Source organism: Ranitomeya imitator, chromosome 2 (genome assembly GCF_032444005.1).
Source record: "Ranitomeya imitator isolate aRanImi1 chromosome 2, aRanImi1.pri, whole genome shotgun sequence".
NCBI lineage: Eukaryota > Metazoa > Chordata > Amphibia > Anura > Dendrobatidae > Ranitomeya > Ranitomeya imitator.
This window is the reverse complement of record NC_091283.1, coordinates 58,881,762-58,902,924: the sequence shown is the minus strand read 5'-3', so window position 1 is coordinate 58,902,924 and position 21,163 is coordinate 58,881,762. Positions and strand designations below refer to the sequence as shown.

The 21,163-nt window shown below is 41.8% G+C and overlaps 1 protein-coding gene across 3 annotated transcripts in view; it reads right to left on the bottom strand.

Moving 5' to 3' along the window:
• LOC138661864 (leucine-rich repeat and fibronectin type III domain-containing protein 1-like protein) overlaps nucleotides 1-21,163 on the bottom strand; it is a 760,179-nt gene that overhangs the window by 265,786 nt on the left and 473,230 nt on the right. For 2 of the 3 annotated variants that reach the window (XR_011317976.1, XM_069746807.1), the window contains exon 3: nucleotides 12,286-12,336. The exons of the other annotated variant lie outside the window; for it this stretch is intronic. The gene's annotated coding sequence lies outside the window, so the exon portion shown is untranslated. The remainder of the gene's footprint in view (nucleotides 1-12,285; nucleotides 12,337-21,163) is intronic. 3 annotated transcript variants of the gene reach the window in all.

The window sequence follows — 21,163 nt, the reverse complement described above, 5'->3', positions numbered from 1 at the left end:
AGGTAAACGGAAAACAATTTAAGGCACTTCTGCTCCCATTTGAATGTGTTCGTACTGGAACATCATCTCATGATCCAAAAACAGAAATAATTACTGGATGTAAACAGAGTGTAAACAGAGCCTTAATTAATTAATGAAGCCATCTTCAATGGCTGTTATTGAATGCATGTTTATAGGGCGACAGCTTTTCCTGCTGACACTCCCATACACATATACGCTTGGCTGAATGAGCAAATTTGTTTTTCTTATGGATAACAGGAGCAAACGGAGGATGGAGGGTCTAAATAGTAATTTTTAATGGATCATTATTTTAAAATAAACAATTTACAAACTGTACATTAAGGTAGATAGATGAATGACAGCCATAGGTAAATCAAAGCCACCAATAATAATAATAATAATAATAATCTTTATTTATACAGCGCCAACATATTCCACAGCGCTTTACAGTTTAACAGTTTCAAACACAACAGTCAGAAGTAATAACGTTAATAATACAATGATTAAAGCAAAATAAGATGATCCTGCTCGTGAGAGCTTACAATCTACAATGAGGTGGGGAGATACAAAGTACAGGTGTGTATTTATAATGATGTATTTACAATGATGGTCCAGCCATCTTCAGGGGGTGGGGGATAGATGGAGATAGTGAATGGGCTACACACACACAAACATAAAATGACTTTGATTAGGGAACGTGATAGGCCGCTCTGAACAAATATGTTTTGAGGGAGCGCCTAAAACTATGCAAATTGTGGTTGGTCCTAATATCTTGGGGTAGAGCATTCCAGAGGATTGGCGCAGCGCGGGAGAAGTCTTGGAGTCGGGAGTGGGAGGTACAGATTAGTGCAGAGGTTAGTCGAAAGTCATTTGCAGAGCGCAGCGGTCGGTTAGGCCGATAGACCGAAATAAGGGAGGAGATGTAAGGAGGTGCCGCACTGTGGAGAGCTTTGTGGGTGAGAACAAGTACTTTGAATTGGATTCTATAATGAATGGTCAGCCAGTGTAACGACTGGCGAAGAGCGGACGCGTCCAAGTAACGATTAATGATGATTCAATGCAAAGTGAATAGGTAAGAGGATCACAGAGCCAACCTTGGAACATATATTCTCAAACCTAGTGAGTGTAATTAATATGTGGCTGAAAAGGTTCCTGGGTTGTCAGGCAAAATGGCAACCCCGACGCGCGTTTCACTTATTTGAATGGCCATTTTTAAGGGAAAAATAGGATTCTCCAAGGATCAAACAGTGGTTCAGTAATAATAAAAAAAAACAGGTTTAACAACCATACAAATAACTAGAAGAACACTAGCTAGAGTTATTATAATTATGTCATCCTTTAGGTTGCGGTACACAGATACTTTGACTGTGACACAGATCACATTAGCAAAGATGACTGAATGCCACTGAAGCATAGCACAAATGAGTGGGGTTGCAAGTTCACTGTATCGTAACAATCAAGCCACAAAAAGTTGGAACCAGTTGGATTTTTTCTGACTTTCTTTTCGTTGTACCTTGCGGGTCAAAATAAGACTTTGATTATTTGTACTCTGCTGCATTGTAGTAGAGCCATAGAGCAATCTTTGCCAGTGCGGCCCAAGCCTTACTTGCTTCTTGTGGTTACGGTGCCATGCAAATTGCCATGAAACCTCGTTCGTTTGCACTATGCTGCGAGGTAGGAGCAACATATGGCGATCTTTGGCAGCATGGCCACTTTCGTGCGCAGCTCCTGCCTAACAAGGAGACTATATTGTGCCTGTCACGGTTGCGGTGCTTTGCATTAATGCTGTAATGTACCACTGCCATAATGCAGGATATTGCAAGTGTGTGACGTTGCAACCGCAAAGTACCGCAACCGATAAAATGTTAATCGCCAATGTTGCCAAAGATGCCATGAAGCCCCAGCCTCACAAGGAGCACTGTAAGGTGAAGTAAGAAGGTTTCATCCTTCGAAAGTTCGGTTCTCTTTCCTAATTAAACCGCATAATGAGTCGTCATGTTACACACATCTTAAATTGCCAGCAGTGTTATCTCCTCATATACAGAACTGCCTCCATCTGACAAAGAAAATCCATTACTGCTAATATGAGTATGACAGCAACATGTGTAAGAACAAGCCTGTTCTCCTGCATGCACAAAGGTTACAATTTGCAATTGTTCCAGACGAGGGGAATGGATTCACTCAGATAATGCTGTGCGCTCTCTCGCCCCCAGCTCTGGTACAAGGACTTTCCATTGTGCCAGTCTATTGAGCTCCAGGCCTGCCTGCTCCCCCCACCTCTGTCAATCACTTCACTTTGCTGCTACTTTGCTAGAAACATCCTTCTGTTCCCCTCCACCTGCATTCATTCCGCAACCTCCTCCATTTCTGGTGCACCCTCCATTACACCTTCTGAGCACCCCCCTCCCAGATCTTCAGTCGCTGGCATATCGACCTCTGCTTTACTTCATTCCTTTCTATATTTCAGGATTGTTTTTCTGCTGCGTGGAAAGATACAGAAACATGCATTGTCTTCTATTTGGCAAGAGCTCTTTAATGAAGGATGTGTTGACTATTTATAGACCACCGCTAAGCATCGCTACCAGTAAAATAATTTAGGACAAAAAGCTGCATGATGTAGCTTGGTCAATAGTAATAAATCCAAATAAATATATACGGCTAAAAGGGGCTGACTAGATAAAAAAAAGTAAGTCAGATGAGTAAGAGAAAGGAGGAGGAGGAAGAAGATTTAAGAAGAGGAGGAGGAAGAGAAGGAGGGAAGGAAGAGGAAGAGGGAGGAAGAGGAGGAGGAAGGAAGAGGGGCAAGAAGAGGAGGAGGTAGAAGAGGAAGGAAGAAGAGGATGGAGGAGGAAGAGGAAGGAGGAGTAAGAAGAAGAAGAAGGAGGAGAATGAGGAGGAAAGAGGAGGAGGGACAATAAGGAGGAGGAAGAAGAGGGAAGAGGGGGAAGAAGATATAAGAAGAGGAGGAGGAAGAGAAGGAGGGAAGGAAGAGGAAGAGGGAGGAAGAGGAGGAGGAAGGAAGAGGGGCAAGAAGAGGAGGAGGTAGAAGAGGAAGGAAGAAGAGGAAGAGGATGGAGGAGGAAGAGGAAGGAGGAGTAAAAAGAAGAAGGAGGAGGATGAGGAGGAAAGAGGAGGAGGGACAATAAGGAGGAGGAAGAAGAGGGATGAGGAGGAAGAGAAGGAGGGAAGGAAGAGGAAGAGGGGGAAGAAGATATAAGAAGAGGAGGAGGAAGAGAAGGAGGGATGGAAGAAGAGGAAGGAAGAGGGGCAAGAAGAGGAGGAGGTAGAAGAAGAAGGAAGAAGAGAACGGAGGAGGAAGAGGAGGAGGAAGGAGGAGAAAGAGGAGGAATGATAAAAAGGAGTAAGAAGAGGAAAGAGGATGAGGAATAGGAGGCAGAAGAGGATGAAGAAGAGGAGGAAGAAGAGAAAGCGGGAATGAAGAGGAGGAGAGAGGAAGAAAAGGAAGAAGGAAGAGGGACAAGAAGAGGAGGAGGTAGAAAAGGAAGGAGGAAGAGGATGGGGAAGGAGGAGGGAGCAGGAGCAACGATAAGGAGGAGACAGAAGAGGAAAGAGTATGAGGAAGAGGAGGAAGAAGAGGAGGAAGAAGATTAAAAAGAAGAGGAGGAAGGAGGAAGAGGAGGAGAGAAATGAAAAGGAAGATGAAGAAGAGGAAGAGAAAGAAGAAGAAGAAAAGGAGAAAGTAGAAGACAAAGAGGAGGAAAAAGAGATTTAAGAAGAAGAAAAAGAAGAAGAGGAAGAAGAATAAAGGAGCTGTACAAAAAAAGAAAAGGAAGAGGGAAGGACAAAGACGAAGAGGTAGAAGAAGAAAGAAAAGAGCTATAGACTTCAATCATAGATTCTCAATTAACTCATTCTGCAGCCATCAACAGACAGTGCAATATAGAACCGATAGAGGTCAGAGTGCAAATGAAACCTAATTGCAAAAATGATTTTCATCCAAACCTACAAGCACTTAAGTTAAAAAAAAGCCCGAAAGGTGTCCATATGCTGTACCAGAGACCAGAGTTGTGCAACCCTGAACTGCTAATGGTGCGGTTACACCTATATTTATATGGAAAGTTTCATTACTGCAAAAGTAAATGCACTTTCAGAGTCAGGAAACAGACTGACATTGAGAACCTATGATTTCCACAAAGAGTCTTATAGAGGGGGTATGATTATGGCAATAAAGTAATAATATTGAATGTGAATTTTCTCCAGAATCCACTAAATAAAAAAAATACAAAAAAAAAAAAAATCGCCTTTCTTCTATGTCTCACTGGTGAAGATTTAATTTTCTCTTTGTATCAATTAAATCTGTCTCTCCTTCTGTCAAACATATCCTTTAAATATGAGAACTCCAAGTGGGAGAGGAATTGTACTTAGTGACAAAACAGGCAGCAAAATGCCTGTGCGCTCGTGCTAAGGCGTCCTGCCTCCACGCCTTAGCGTATTATTATGGAACAATTAGCGGTATAACTGCAGCTCCTGTGCAAACAACTGTCAGAAATTCGACTGACAAATGCCTCTCACTCTACAGCTTTAAGAAACGGTTAGCCCGCTCAGCCCGGTAACTGTAGGAGCAGATTATGAGACAAACATCTGAAGATTGTCCTCCCGTCCTCCCGGCATCTTAACCAAGACCAAATCAATCGATAGTTGTGCCATATGGTTCATTTACCTTTTACTAAAGCAAGTGGTGTATCCCAAGAGAAGGAATTGACATATTATGGATCCATATGACCATTGTCGGAGTGGAGTGCCAAGGGCCCACCAGTAACCAACTTTAGGGCCCCACTTTTCAGCTGCACGCAAATGTCACATTATCCTTAATCACACATTTATATAACAATGAACTGGGCAGATTGTAATATGAATAAGATGCTGCCTCTGTCTGTACATAGTGATTCAAGTATATTGTGGCAAGTACTGCTCATATAAGAGGGTGGTGGCCCACACTTGCGCAGGGGTGGCCCACCGGAGGATTCTCCTGTCCTCCTGTGGGCCAGTCCAAGCCTGCATACAACACAAATCTGTACATCCTCGATTCATACCGTGGTGCCCACTATACTGTACTTCTATGTGTTTCTGTGGAATTCTTGAGAAATACATTTGTGAACTCTTCAGTCGAATGCCAAGTTGCAAGCAATATTATGTCATACAATCATGGCTTCAGGTGTCTTATTGAGTGACTTGTCACTCAGGGTTCATGTACATAGGCACAAAGTGTGTACAGCAGTGCGTGGAAGCTGTGCGGCTCCATGGTGTGCTGCCATACAGATCTCGTCACCCACTCGTTCTACACTATATATTCATATTGGGACAGACTTCACAGATTTTTCCTTCAGTCTCATTTACCCCATTATATAGCATCTGGCCCCTCTGCCCCAGTGTATAAGCTCTGACTTCTCGGCCTCAGTATATAACCTCTGGTTCCTCACCATGCTTTCTGCCTTTAGTAACGTGTGACAGAATGGTGGTAAAGATCACGGATACCAGCGCAGTCCTGTAATAGGAGCCACCAAGGTAACAAGTCCATTCATGACATTTCTTCCCTCCTAAATCTTTCCCCATCACCTGTGAGTAGTGTTGAGCGATACCGTCCAATACTTGAAAGTATCGGTATCGGATAGTATCGGCCGATACCCAAAAAGTATCGGATATCGCCGATACCGATATCCGATACCAATACAAGTCAATGGGACACCAAGTATCGGAAGGTATCCTGATGGTTCCCAGGGTCTGAAGGAGAGGAAACTCTCCTTCAGGCCCTGGGATCCATAATAATGTGTAAAATAAAGAATTAAAATTAAAAATATTGATATATTCACTTCTCCGGCGGTCCCTGGACATCACCGCGGGTAACCGGAAGGCTTCTTTGTTTAAAATGAGCGCGTTTAGGACCTAAGAATGACGTCGCGGCTTCTGATTGGTCGCGTGCCGCTCATGTGACCGTCACGCGACCAATCAGAAGCCACGACGTCATTCGCAGGTCCTAAATTCCTAGAATGAGGAGTTTAGTGCCTGAGAATGACGTCGCGGCTTGTGATTGGTCACGTGGCGGTCACATGAGCAGCACGCGACCAATCAGAAGCCGCAACGTCATTCTCAGGTCCTAAACGCGCTCATTTTAAACAAAGAAGCCTGCCGGTTACCAGCGGTGATGCCCAGGGGCCGCCGGAGAGGTGAATATATCAATATTTTTTATTTTAATTCTTTATTTTACACATCACTATGGATCCAATACCGATTCCCGATACCACAAAAGTATCGGAACTCGGTATCGGAATTCTGATACCGCAAGTAGCGGCCGATACCCGATACTTGCGGTATCGGAATGCTCAACACTACCTGTGAGTGATATTATTGAGAAGTAGAAAGAATTGCAGCAACTCGGCCGCAAAGTGGAGACCCCATAACATTAGAAAGCGGGGGGCTGAGTGCTGAAGAGCAAATGGCAGAAAAGTCACCAACGCTCTGCTGACCCCATAACTGCAAAGTCCAGACCTCATCTGGTAATAAAATCAGCACAAACACTTCACCCCCTCTGAGAGCTTCATGGTGGAGCAGCTGCATGCTGCCTTACGTTACCAAGCACAATCCATAGCTTCGGATGAAGTGGTGTAAAGCCACCACCACTGGACTCTGGAGGAAAGATGTTCTGTGCAGTGACAGATCACACTTCTCCATCTGGCGTCTGATGGATGAGTGAATACCAAGAGAACGATACCAGCCTGACTGCATTGTGTCCTCTGTAACATTTGTTGGAGGAGGGATAATAATATGAGTTCTTTTCAGGGATCGGCATCGGCCTCTTAGTTCCAGTGAAGAGAAATCTTAATGCTTCAGCAAAATACATTGTGGACAATTGTAGCTTCCAGAACAGTTTGTGGAAGGCCCTTTCCGATTCTCCATGACTGTGCCCGGTACACAAGGTCCCTACAGATATGGTTGGGGGAGTTTTGTGTGGAAGAACATGACCCCGACCTCAGTCATGTCCAACACCACTGAGATGAACTAAAACGGAAATTGTGAGCCCGACCTCTCCTCCAACACCAATAATAATGTTACTCAAAATAGTTCTTGCCGATGTAAAGAGTCAGCCATATTTCATCTCAGAATTTAATTCATATATCAAGTACTTTTCTCTACAATTGGGCCGGTGTCTCTTTTTGTCAGTAAGCTACTTTAAAAACTTGTCTAAGGCCTCATGAAAATGGCAGAGTTACATATTGGGTCAAGTTCCAAGTTGTACTTATTGTTATTTTAATTAACTTACTTACAAGTGGTTCTCACAAAATTAGAATTTCATCAAAAAGTTAATTTATTTCAGTTCTTCAATACAAAAAGAGAAACTCACATATTATACATAGAGTCATAACAGACAGAGTGATCTATTTCAAGTGTTCATTTCTGTTAATGTTGATGATTATGGCTTACAGCCAATGAAAACACAAAAGTCATTATCTCAGTAAATTAGAATAATTAACAAAACCCTTAGTCTGTTTCATTAGGCTCCACAATCATGGGGAAGACTGCTGACTTGACAGATGTCCAGGAGGCAGTCATTGACACACTCCACAAGCAGGGTAAGCCACAAAAGGTCATTGCTAAAGAAGCTGGCTGTTCATAGAGTGCTGTATCCAAGCATATTAATGGAAAGTTGAGTGGAAGGAAAAAGTGTGGTAGCAAAAGGTGCACAAGCAACGGGGATAACCGCAGCTTTGAAAGAATTGTTAAGAAAAGGTCATTCACAAATTTGGGGGAGATTCACGAGGAGTGGACTGCTGCTGGAGTCATTGCTTCAAGAGCCACCACACACAGACATATCCAGGACATGGGCTACAAGTGTCACATTCCTTGTGTCAGGCCACTCATGACCAATAGACAATGCCAGAAGCGTCTTACCTGGGCCAAGGAGAAAAAGAACGTGACTCAGTGGTCCAAGGTGTTGTTTTCAGATGAAAGTAAATTTTGCATTTCATTTGGAAATCAAGGTCCCAGAGTCTGGAGGAAGAGTGGAGAGGCCACAATCCAAGCTGCTTGAGGTCTAGTGTGAAGTTTCCACAATCAGTGATGTCATCTGCTGGTGTAGGTCCACTGTATTTTATCAACCTGGGCTTCCATAACACCTCAGCAGTGCCACAGGCTGATCGCCTACATGCCACGCCACATTGATGCAGTAATTGAGGCAAAAGGAGCCCCGACCAAGTATTGAGTGCATTTACTGAACATACATTTCAGTAGGCCAACATTTCGGATTTTAAAATCATTTTTCAAGCTCATGTTATACAGTATTCTAATTTACTGAGATAAAGACTTTTGGGTTTTCATTGGCTGTATGCCATAATCATCAATATGAACAGAAATTAACACTTGAAATTGATCACTTTGTTTGTAATGGCACAAATGAAGAACAGGAGAAAAACGGCTAAAACCCAACAAAAAAGGCACAGATGAAAAATTGCAAAAAAACAAAACAAAAATAGGTCACACATCAAAACAGGAGAAAAACAGCAAAAAGTAGACATAAAGGATACAAATAAAAAAACAAGCGAAAGAAGCAAAAACGACGAAAAATTCAAAAAGTGGACACGTGAAAAACAGAATAACAAAAATTAGACAAAAAAGGCCCAAATGTAAAATAGCAAAAATTAGACGAAAAAAGACACAAATGACAAACAGGATAAAAACAGCAAAAACTAGACATAAAAGGTCACGCAAAAAAATAAGAGAAAAACAGCAAAGACTAGACAAAGGGGACAAATGAAAAACAACACAAACTAGAAGAAAAAAAGTGCAAACACAATAATGAAACAAACCCTATACTTATCACCAAACAGTCTCCATACACACACTACTTTCTTAATACTGGCAAACATACAACATTCCTCTGATTACCTGTTATTCATAGTCTACCCCCTCCCTCCCCGAAAAATGTCACATTTTATGTAACTCTTATGTAACCTTACAAGGTTGCCCAAGGTCATACGAACGTCGATGGTGATGCTGAATTCTATTGGCAAATGTTCATTTATACATATTTCTGTGATTTATACAAAAGATTAGCAGGTAGGAAAAAAAAAACCATCTATATAATTACAACACGCAGGGCTGTCAAATACAAGTAATAACTGAGAGATGGTAATACTTGAAATTAATAAGGAAGGAATGATGAGAGCAGGAAATCATCGAGAAACATCTGCAGAGCGGAGCAGTTCCCAAGATAAAACCTGGGACTATATACTCGGCGGAAAGGGTAAATGTCACCTTTTTCCTATTAAGATCTGCTTTGTAAGATGCTGCTGCAGACACTGACAATTATGTACCTCATCCTTCAGTATTAATGACTCATTTAGCGTGGGTACCTGCAAAGCTCCTTAGGGGCAGTGCTTAGTAGTGTGAGTATGATGAGGTGGGCGGACATGGTACATAGCGCTTCCCCTGCAGGGACAGCTACCTACGTACAGATTTATTCAGCTTCTCGCGAGTTTAGTGAAACTTTTATTATATTGCAGGCAGATAGCGTCCTCTAGTGGTGGCTACATGCAGCCAGGAATTATATTATTTATCAATTTGAAAAATGTGACTTCCTCTATAAAGCTGCAGTATATTAACCCATTTCCCACTGCAGCTAATATTGGTTTTTGCACTTTTGTTTTTTTTTCTCCTCTTTTACTAAGAGCCATAACTTTTTTTTTTTGCAGAACAAGTTTATTTTTAATTGACGCCATTCATTTTACCATGTACTGAAGAACAGAAAAAAAATCCAAGTACTGTAAAATGGAGAAAAAACAAACAAAAAAACCACAATTCCACCATTGCTTTTTTGTGGTTTTGTTTTTACAGCATTTATCATGCGGTGAAAATGACCGGACAACATAATTATCCATTATTTTTTTTTATTTTAGTGGTGAAAACAAATGTCAATCTGTAAAAAAATAAAAAATAAAAATTGGTTTGCGTCATAATTTTCTAAGATCTGTAACTTTCTTTTCCCATTGATAGACATACATCTCCTTTTTCTTGGCAAGATTCTGTTTCTATTATACCATTTTTGGGATGCATACAACATTTTTGATTGCTTTTTATTGTATTTCTGCCTCTCTAGAAAACACATGAATGCTTACTTCCCTTCCAATTGGGAAAATGAAAGTTTCTGTGTAATTTCTCATGCTTCCTAAATTAAATATATAGTATGTATAAGGCCTGTGGCACACTTGCAAATGCAATGCGAGAAACTCGCGCATCAATACCAGGCACTGGCACCGGCACTCGGGACTGGAGTGTGCGGCTGCATGTATTTCTATGCAGCTGAACCACCGGTGGCAGCGCCGGGTATTGATGAGGGAGTTTCTCGCATTGCACTCGCAAGTGTGCCACCGGCCTAAGGCAGTAACATAGCTATCAGAGGGTAAAGGGACTCTTGAATTGGTCCACCCGGAGTGACCGCCACCCTTAACTGTAGAGCAGGGAGACATGGTCACCACCAAATTCCTGAAGAGGCAGGTGGTCAAACACCCATGACCGTCAAACGCCAGGAAAGTAAATGGCCCAGTGATGGTCTTCGGCTGCTGTAATTCCACACTGGAAAAATCCACATGTATAGAGGGCAAAGTTAAGTCAAGAATAAGGAAATTCTAGGAGAAAACGCCATGTCTTCTGTGAGGAAGTTGAACCTTGGCCGCCATTGGACCTTCCAATAGGACAATTCTCTCAGACATAAGTCAAAGCCCACCAAGGCTTGGAGTCCTGGAAGAGCGGCCCTCACTAAGCTCTGACTTGAACCTCATAGAAAATCGTTGGTGGGATTTGAAGAGGATGGGATGCAGCATGCAAACCCAAGAAAATGAGTAACCTTGAGATCCAAAGCCAAAGAAAAATGAACTATAATACCCCAGGAACACTGAAGATGTCTGTCTGAACTGATGTCTGACTATGCATCACGTCAACAGCAGGTCACAACAGCCAAAGGAGCTTTAGTAAGTACTAAAGATGCTTGCCATGATGGGGTGAATAATTCTATGACTGCAGTAAAATATTTAGAATTGAGAGTCCTCAGTGGTTGATACCTTTTAATGGCTAACTGAAACGATGGTAACAAATTGCAAGCTTTCGAGACTACTCAGGTCTCTCAATCTCTCAATCTTCATCTATATATATATATATACGGTATATATATATATATATATATATATATATATACATCTGCTATTATTTTTAAAGCTTTTATGTGGTTGTATAATCAGGCAGATATATTTTTGGCACTTTGTGTATAGTTTTCAGGAAGGAAAAGCTGAACATCTCGGTAGTAATAACATGCTATTTGTGAGGTCATGAAAATTACTTGAAGTTACACTATAAAAGTTTGGCCAATACATTTTGAGTCTATCCAAAAATGTCAATACAATTCTACACAACAAGGAGATTTTTCTGCTATAATAATACAAAAATCTTTATTTAATCACGATTATATTAAAAAATCCAATTAAAAATTTTTTCTGACGTGTCGGAGACAGTCGGTCTGACCCTACACTGGAAGCCAAACCCGGAAGTCTTTGCGCTGTGAGAGCCATATCCAGCTGTCTCGTTAGAGCTAAAATCACTTCCTTAGACATGTCACTATAACATTCCTCTTCGTACATGTCCTCCACAAAACCCATCTGAAGAAGCTAATGCGAAACGCGTGTCAAGGATTACGTTGTCTTTGTGGTATTATGAAGTACTTTATATTGCTTTAGAAGGCTGCCTTCAACTCTGCTATTTTTCGTCGCTATTTTGTGGGTTATCTTTTTGGGGCAATGCCTTTAAAAATAAAATTAAACTTACTACCTAATGAAAAAAGCTCTATGTCTGACTATAGGGCAACAAGATCTACAGCAACATGTCAAACTTGCAAGAGACTAACCAGAATATGCTAATTAGAGAGGGTACAAATCGATTCAAAGGACGATTTGAAGGACCTGGTCCATCGGTCATGTCAGTAATCTGTGTCCGCTGGACAGGACCCTTAAGAACCACCTCCTACCTGACGGCATCCGCGGCTTCTCTTTTGATTAGTTGACCGGGAGCAATGTCACCTATGCGTCATGTTGCAACAATAACATTATGCCAGGCTGGCTAATCCAAAGAGGAGAAGGGCATGCTATCAGGTAGGACGTGGTTCTCAGGGCTTCCGACTAGTGGCTGCAGATTTTTTACATTGTCAACGGACCAGGTCCAGTGAATCAATTCCCACCAACTTGCAAACAAAACTTCAGTACTCTTTCAGGTCACGGCACCTACCTGTATTACGCAGTTCTTTTAACTCTTGTTCGCTCAGGTATGCAGTGGTGCCTGGTACAAAAGAAAGAAGAAATTGATAAAGTTAAAAAACAAACACACAGAGAATACAATACAGAGAAATTCAAAATGTCATAGAACATGTCATAAATGTATGATACTTGGACTGACACCTGCATCTCAACAATGGGGCCATGCCTGGTGCAGATGACAGAGAAGATGTAGCCATGAATGTCCTTGGGAGCTCCAAAAATTGAAGGGCAAATGACATGTGATGGGATCCCATTCTCCATATAGAAGTGGATTCCAAAAATTGGAACCTAATCTATCAGAAGTTTGTGGCATATGCTGGGGATATAGCCGGGACGGGACATAGGTGAGAATCCCCTTATTGCTCAAGTAGACTAGATTTAGGCGCCTTTCTATGGGTACTCAATGATGCCATCTAATGACCCCCAGTCTTAGAATGCATATCGGGGCCCATCAATGGGTACTGATTGATGTCATCCTAACATCCTTCGAAAGGGAGAAGAGCAGGTGTGATCCTTCAGGTCACTCGCTATCCCTTTTCGCTAGTACAGAGGTGCAGGTTGGTCATATAGTCGGACAAAAAGGGCAAGTGGCTAACAACTGGGGAAACCCAACCGTGAAACTAGACTTTCATCCACAAGAGACAAAATAAACACAAGGCCTATTTGTGAATATACAGTATGTTATTTACAGAGATTGTCCAGTAAAAACAAGTCATCATCTATCTGCAGAATATGTGATAACTTGCCGATCGGTGGGGTCTCATTGCTGGGATCTGCACTGATCGGTGGATCGGGAAACTTTTATCTCCATTACAGAGTGGTGCGGCAGGTTGGACTTACCATTTCCACTCCATTTGTTCTCTATGGGGCTGTCGGAAAAAAAATGTGTGCAGCACTCGGCTTACCCTTAGTGAATGAATGGAGCATTGGTTAAGCATACCCTCTGCCATTCCATGCTGACGGGGATAAAAGTTCCCTGTTCTACCGATGGGTGTAGATCCCACAGGTCTGATGCCCACCAATCAACAAGTGATTGCCTGTCCTGGCACTGCTGTGGTGGGCGGCACCTCTCTGTACTATGTAAAGTAGTAGTACGTAACTCTTTTTCACTACTTGTGCCAGTGCCCCATCTCACCGTCAGAGCACTTGACCCGAATAGCTACATCCCTCAAAGAATTTCACCCAATCAGTTTCTGACATAAGCCTTATACACTAGGAAAATAACTATCTATTCAATGTTTTTGGAAACGTCTCTTTTGTTTTCTATTTTTTTTGTAAACTTTTTGAAAATTCTAAAACTATAGCAAAAAAAAAAAAAAGACGTTTCAAATATCAGATCATAGAGAAAATAAAACATATTTTATTAGGATGACAGCTTAACTGCCCCGAGTCAAACAGTACGGAAAAGCCGTAATCCAGCTAACAGAGACAAATTGTAGGCCAAGAGTAAATCTGCACATTTCCTTTCATTAAGGTGCATTAAAATCCACTGCACCACCCCAATTATACTGTATTAAGCCGATACGAATGACACGGGCAAAGCGAACGGTTTCAGCAGGAATCAGATGAATGTGCCGCGTGGCTAGAACTCAAAATAATTTAATGAGCGAGCCTGATGTGTGGGAATAAATGACTATGGGGTTACTACTGGACTCTGAAATTTCACAAATATCAAGTTAAATGTGTTCCAGATCAGATGTGCTTACGCTCTCTTTATTCGTCTTTGTCTATGGATTTTCCCACACAAATTAGATTGTAGCCTATTTGCTTTATTGGAAGTCTTGGGTTTTAGGTTTCGCACTTCTATAACTATTTCATGTCCCAGAAATGTTTAGGTATACCCATCATCATCATGATTACATTAGGTCTGGTATTATAAAATCAAATTAATATGAAAATACTCTTTAAGGGAGAACTAGTCACTTGCAATAAATATGTATTTTTTTACCCTATGTAAATGCCTCTGTTTCCCTGAATCCAAAGTTGTTTTTTTCTTGTTCCTGCGTCTCTCCATTCCGGAGATATGGCCTCCTCTTCCCTATATGTAAATCTTGTCTTGTTATCAAAGTAGGCGTGACCCTCACATCTTCTCTGTGGGCGTTTTCTCCAGGACCACGCCCATTCGGTTAAAAAAACAAGAGTTACATACAGGAAAAGATGGAGCCATATCTCAGGAACGGAGAAGCGCACGAACAAAAGAAAAATAAAGCCGGATTCAGAAGAACAAGGGCATTTACACCAGGTAAAACAATGACCTCTTCATAAAAATCTGAATTCAGTTCCTGAGCCCACTCTGTATATGCTGAGAAGGGGTTAACAATAATTATTATTGTGATTTATATAGCGGTATCGTATATCACATCACTGTACAATGTATAAGATATTGTACAAACAATATTGGACATCACAGAATAACGCATACAGTGGCATGTAAAAGTTTGGGCACCCCTGGGCAAAATTACTGTCATTAGGAACAGTATGTTAAGCAAGTAGAAGATGAAATGATCTTTAAAAGGGCTAAACTTAAAAATGACACATTTCCTTTGCATTTTAGACAAAAAAAATATATTTTTATCTTTTACATTTAAAAAATTGCAAAAAAGGAAACTGGGTTGATGCAAAAGTTTTGGCACCCTGCATGTTTAGTACCAAGTAGCACCCCCTTTTGCAATTATCACAGCTTGTAAACGCTTTTTGTAGGCAGACGAGAGTCGTTCAATTCTTCTTCGAGGGATTTTCATCCATTCTTCCATTGAGAATTCTCCCAGTTCTGTGAGATTCCTGAGTCATCTTAGATGCACTGCATCTTAGATGCACCATAGATTTTCAATAATATTCAGATCAGGAGACTGTGAGGGCCATTGTAAAACCTTCAGCTTGTGCCTTTTGAGGTCGTTTATTGTGGATTTTGACGTGTATTTAGGATCATTATCCATTTCTAGAAACCATCCTCTTTTCAACTTCAGCTTTTGTTGAAATTTCATTGAAACCATTCTTTCCTCTACTTGCAAAATTTCTCCTTATCATTGGCTGCAACACAACCCCAAAGCGTGATTGATCCACCCTCAAGCTTAATGGTTAGTAAGATATTCTTTTCCTTAAATTCTGCATACTTCTGATGCTGAATTTTATGGTGAAGATGCAGGAGAGGTTTTCTTCAGATGACTCTTCCATGAAAGCCATATTTGTGCAGGTGTCTCTGAACAGTAGAACAATGTACCACAACTCCAGAGTCTGCTAAATCTTTCTGAAGTTCTTTTGCAGTCAAGCGGAGGTTATGATTTGCCTCTCTAGCAATCAAACGAGCAACACTTACTGAAATTTTGCTTGGTCTTCCAGACCTTATCTTGACCGCCACTGTTCCTGGTAACTGCCATTTCTTAGTTACATTTTGAACCGAGGAAAGGGCATCTTGAAAACACTTTTCTATCTTCTTATAACCTTCTCCTGCTATGTGGGCCTTTTCATTTTCAGAGCACTAGGCAGCTGCTTAGGAGAATCCATGGCTGCTGTTTTTCGGCACAAGGTTATAGGAGGCTGGGTTTTTTATTACACTGGGAAATTTGAATTACCTGGCCTTTCCGACTGATGATAGTGAACAAGCCATAACCCTAACAGGCTAATTAAGGTCTGAAACTTGGTCAAAGTTACCTGAGCACACAAACCTCCAAGGGCGTCCAAACTTTTGCATCTGCCCATTTTCCTTATTGTAATTTTTAAATTTTGTAAAAAAAATTTTTTTCCTAAATTACAAAGGAAATGTGCCATCTTTAACTTTAACCCTTTTAGAGAACGTTTCATCTTCAACTTGCTTAACTGTTCACAATAACAGTAATTTTAACCAAGGGTGCCTAAACTTTTACATGCTACTGTAACTCAACAATTCAAACACAAGAGTGATTAGAAAAACATGGTTGCTATCTTTCAAAAAGAGCACCACACTTGTCCGCAGGTTATGTGGGGTACTGCAGCTATGCTTTATTTATTTACATTGATCTAAGCTATTATATCAGACATAAGTAATACAAATATATAATAATACTTTTGGAACAAAGCTGATAGTTTTCCAATTTTGGACAGCCACTTCAGAAATGAAAGGGTTTTTTTTTTATAGAAAACGTTATGACAGCTGACAAAAAATATATACTACCAAAATCCCTTTTTTTATGGAAAGGAAGCAAAAAGTATCGAAAGTCATCAACGTAGCAACATAAACAGGAGCAATAATGTTTTTTTGCCCTACAATAATTCTTCATTGATGTGCGATGAAGAAGGAAAGTGTTCTCCGCCACATCCAGCCAGGACATTATACGACTTCAGAGAAGCACCGCTTCTGCAATTCTCAAAGTAGCCGGGAATTAAGAAGCTCTTGAGAACAAGCAATATAACCAATGAAGAGGACTGCGGAAAGCAGATTCCATCAAAAAAGATTACTATAATTCTGCAATTTCCAAAAGCGTTAAGGGATATTTTTTTGATGCTGAAGTACGGAAGTGCAGCGCCCCTGGGTCCTGGTCGTTGCAGTAATATAATTCTCCTCTAGGGGGGAGTGATGTTACGTTTGGAGGCAATAAAGGAGAACGCTTTCTCAGGTAACACAATGCATGCAACATGTTCACACTCCAGACCAGAAGGGGGAGCTCTAAGCCTGTTTAAGGTGCACTCCCCTATAAGAACATCCTGATCTGGAGGGAAAGAGTTTTCAGTTCCTGTAAGGAAGACAGAGGGAGAGGAGCCTGAGACCTGAAGTGCTGCAGCTCCTAGGAAACAGACGGATAGAAAGCAGGACATATTGCAGCAAGCGTGAAGGAAAGCAGAGCAAAGGAGAGGATATCAGAGGGAGATCAGCCAGGAGAAGGCTGCTTCCTTCTGAGGCACAGAAATCCGGTAGCCAGAATACCGAGGGAGTAAGGATCTCTATGCTTCACTTCAGAGACTGGAAGGACAGCTAATTGCAAGTTACCTGTCCGCACCTACACCCAGGAGGCACGGTGGCACCGCTTAGAGGCCGGGGCATGCTAGAGTCCCTACAAACAGCCTCAAGCCACCAGTCATATGGGTTGTCCTATCCATCTGGGGGACAGAGAGAAAGACAAAACATCTAGAACATCTATAACAGTTGTGAGGACCTTATGAGAAGCTTAGCAGTAAGGGACTACAACACTGCAGCGCTAGAGGAAGGCTACTGATTTCCACCTGGATAAGAGGACTCTGGATTTGCCTCCAAACCGGCCGGACTCTGCCTGCCCTGTGATCTGGTGCTCTGGACTGTGGATGCTGAAGCCTTCAGTAAAGGTAAAGAGACTGCAACCCTGTGTCCTCGTTATTCACTGCGCCTTACACCATTCACCATCCACACACTGGGAAGCCCTGGGGACATACTTCACCTGTGGGAAGGTATACCATCCAGCTGCCATAACATCACCCCAGCGGACCCCTAAGCAGCGTTGGTCACCCTGACTGAATACCACAGGTGGCGTCACAAACACAATCCCTTTAAAGACCTTTACCTTTTTACAACGGACCTCCCGAGGGCCACGGACCAGGTCGTCCACTGTGACATCCCCCTTAAGAACCGAAGAACCCAGTACCGAGTACCCCTAGCCCTTGGGGGCGCTCCAGATGATTTTTGTTATATTCTTCGTAGATGGTGGATGTCTGAAAAACGTATTAATTACTTAAAGGGGTTGTGCCACAAATAAAAATTAATTTTAATCAAGAGATCTTGGAATAATAATAATTTCCACAATTGGATGTGATTAAAAAAAAATGTTCCTGTGCTGAGATAATCAGATCAGCTGGGATTATCGGGGAAAGATCACACTAGACGCATATTCCCTGTGGCGGCCACTGCAGGTGAGATGGAGTATTACATTCTGGGTTAGCTATTGCTTGACCGTTGCCCTCCACTCTCAAGGTCCTAAAATATTTATGCCAGAAATATAATTTCCCCAGGTTTTTTTTTTTTTTTTTTTGCTGCCTGACACTCATGGGTGTATAGGTATTTGCTAAAAATAAAACAATCCTAGCTGTAAAGTCCTAGAACTGAAGCTCCTCGTGTAGGATATGTCCAGAATTAGCGCTATGGCTGAAATGGCATTTGCCTCCACCCAATAAAAAAAAAACATCTTTGTTGATCCGTCATGAGAAATCTAGCATAGAAGTCACATCCAAATCAAACTATTCTTTTTTCAAGTGCATGGACACGCCCACAGTGCACTTTCTGCATAATTTGCATGTGGCTTCTACCTTTGATTTCTGCAAAAAAAGGTATCATCCTTATTGGGAAATGGGCGCCTATGCAGCCATACAACTAATTCCAGATGTAAAAACATGCTGATGGGTTCTCTTTAATTAATTAAACTGCATCTAGTGAACTCGTTAAGTTTTAATATAAGCGATTTTGAATTTCCTACCTTGCATTTCTTAGTGTTTTCTACAGCCAGGTTGCACCTGAACCACATATATATATATATATATATCCTGGAAGTGGAGAGTGGTTTCCGTTCCGCGGATATGTCAGTAGATTTGCATGTATAATGTGCTACCCTGTTATTAGAGATCCGGAGCGGCCCTGTGTGATAACACTGCCCGGAGGAGCTCAAAGCTCAGATGATGCCTGTTATTAAGGAATTTACGAGAAGATAAACATCTGCTTTAAGATTAGGCAGCCGAGTGGAACTGTGGACTTAATTGACTGTAAACTAAAAATCGTTTATTATAGCTTGTGTACTAACAAAGATGTTACATTCGCTGTAATCTGTCGCCACGTAGGGAAAAGTATACGCTCGCTGGATTATTATTCACTATTGTTTGTAACGAATGCCGAAACGCACAAAAGCGCAACACACAATAACAAGCTAGCGAGGCGCACCTGCGTGGGGAGTGCGCCGCCTACGGAACAGGGTATTGCTGAAAAACAGACTAGCGACCAAGGATCCCTGAGTGTAAGAATGTAATGTATGGACGTTGTGCTAACCATAGACAGACATCTGAATTATACACCCATGGGGACTGTACTTTACCCTAGACGTTGTTTAATAATAAAGGCACATTGATCCATTCAGTGTAGTGATTAATGGGGTTTTGGCCAAAATGACATTTACGACCTGACCACAGAAATGGTTTTTGAAGTTTACAGCAGCTGCAGGCTTGTATAGTGGAGGGACTATCATTAGCAGTTATGTTCTAGAGGTTCCAAGCCTTAACTTTTACTTTAGCTTTGGAATTTTTACAATTTATTTATAGTTCCCTTTTTTACATTTTCTTTGCTTTTCACATGTTGGATGTCCTCATATGAACTCGAGCCTGGGAACTTTTCCCAGGCTCGAAGGACATCCAGCAGGGGGCGCATCACCGCGAATGAATGTAACTACAGGTCATTGACCTACATTACCTTCATTCGCTGGGGTTTACAGTCACGAGCAGCGCTGCATTAGCAGAGCTCCTGGCTGTAAAATATTTTAACCCCTTCAGATGGATTTACAACATGGGACGTGACAGATCTACGGAAGGTATGTATATTGTTGGTTTATTATTTTTAATTTGTTACAGAGCGAGGGTCTTCAGGTGGATTGAGAGTACAATAAAATATTAAAACAACCTGTGTGTTTATTTCATTAAAGGGCACCTGTCACCTGAATTTGGCGGGACCAGTTTTGGGTCATATGGGCGGAGTTTTCGGGTGTTTGATTCACCCTTTCCTTACCCGCTGGCTGCATGCTGGCTGCAATATTGGATTGAAGTTCATTCTCTGTCCTCCATAGTACACGCCTGCACAGTCTGCAATCTTGCCTTGCGCATGCGTATACTACGGAGGACAGAGAATGAACTTCAATCCAATATTTCGGCCAGCATGCAGCCAGCGGGTAAGGAAAGGGTGAATCAAACACCCGAAAACTCCGCCCATATGACCCAAAACTGGTCCCGCCAAATTCAGGTGACAGGTTCCCTTTAAAATACTTTTTAATAATGTGTGTGTGTTTTTTTAACCATTTAATGCAATTGGATTAATAATGGATAGGTGTCAGAATTGACACCTCTCCATTATTAATCTGGCTTAATGTCACCTTACAATAGCAAGGTGGCATTAACCCTTCATTACCCCATATCCCACCGCTACACGGGAATGGGAAGAGAGTGGCCAAGTGCCAGAATAGGCGCATCTTACAGATGTGCCTTTTTGGGGTGGCTGGGGGCAGATGTTTTTAGCCAGGGGGGGCCAATAACCATGGACCCTCTCCAGGCTATTAATATCTGCCCTCAGTCACTGGCTTTACTACTCTGGCGGAGAAAATTGTGCGGGAGCCCACGCCAATTTTTTCTGCGATTTAACCCTTAAATTTAATAGCTAGAGCGCCGAAATTTTGCACATACACACTACTAACATTAGTAGTGTGTAATATGCAAAAAAAAGGGGGATATGACATGGTTTACTGTATGTAAATCATGTCTCATATCATGTCGGGTTTAGGCAGGAGAAATGAAAAGCCGGCAATTGAATTACCGGCTTTTCTGCTATATCGCGCTGAAGGAACGTGCCTCCTGAGTGTCAGCCGTCGCACCTGAGTGAGTGAAATCCCTACAATATATATATATATATATTTATATACTAGATTGTGGCCCGATTCTAACGCATCGGGTATTCTAGAATATGCATGTCCCCGTAGTATATGGACAATGATGATTCCAGAATTCGCGGCAGACTGTGCCCGTCGCTGATTGGTCGAGGCAACCTTTATGACATCATCGTCGCCATGGCAACCATTATGACATCATCGTCGCTGTGCCCGTTGCTGATTGGTCGAGGCCTGGCGGCCTCGACCAATCAGAGACGCGGGATTTCCTGG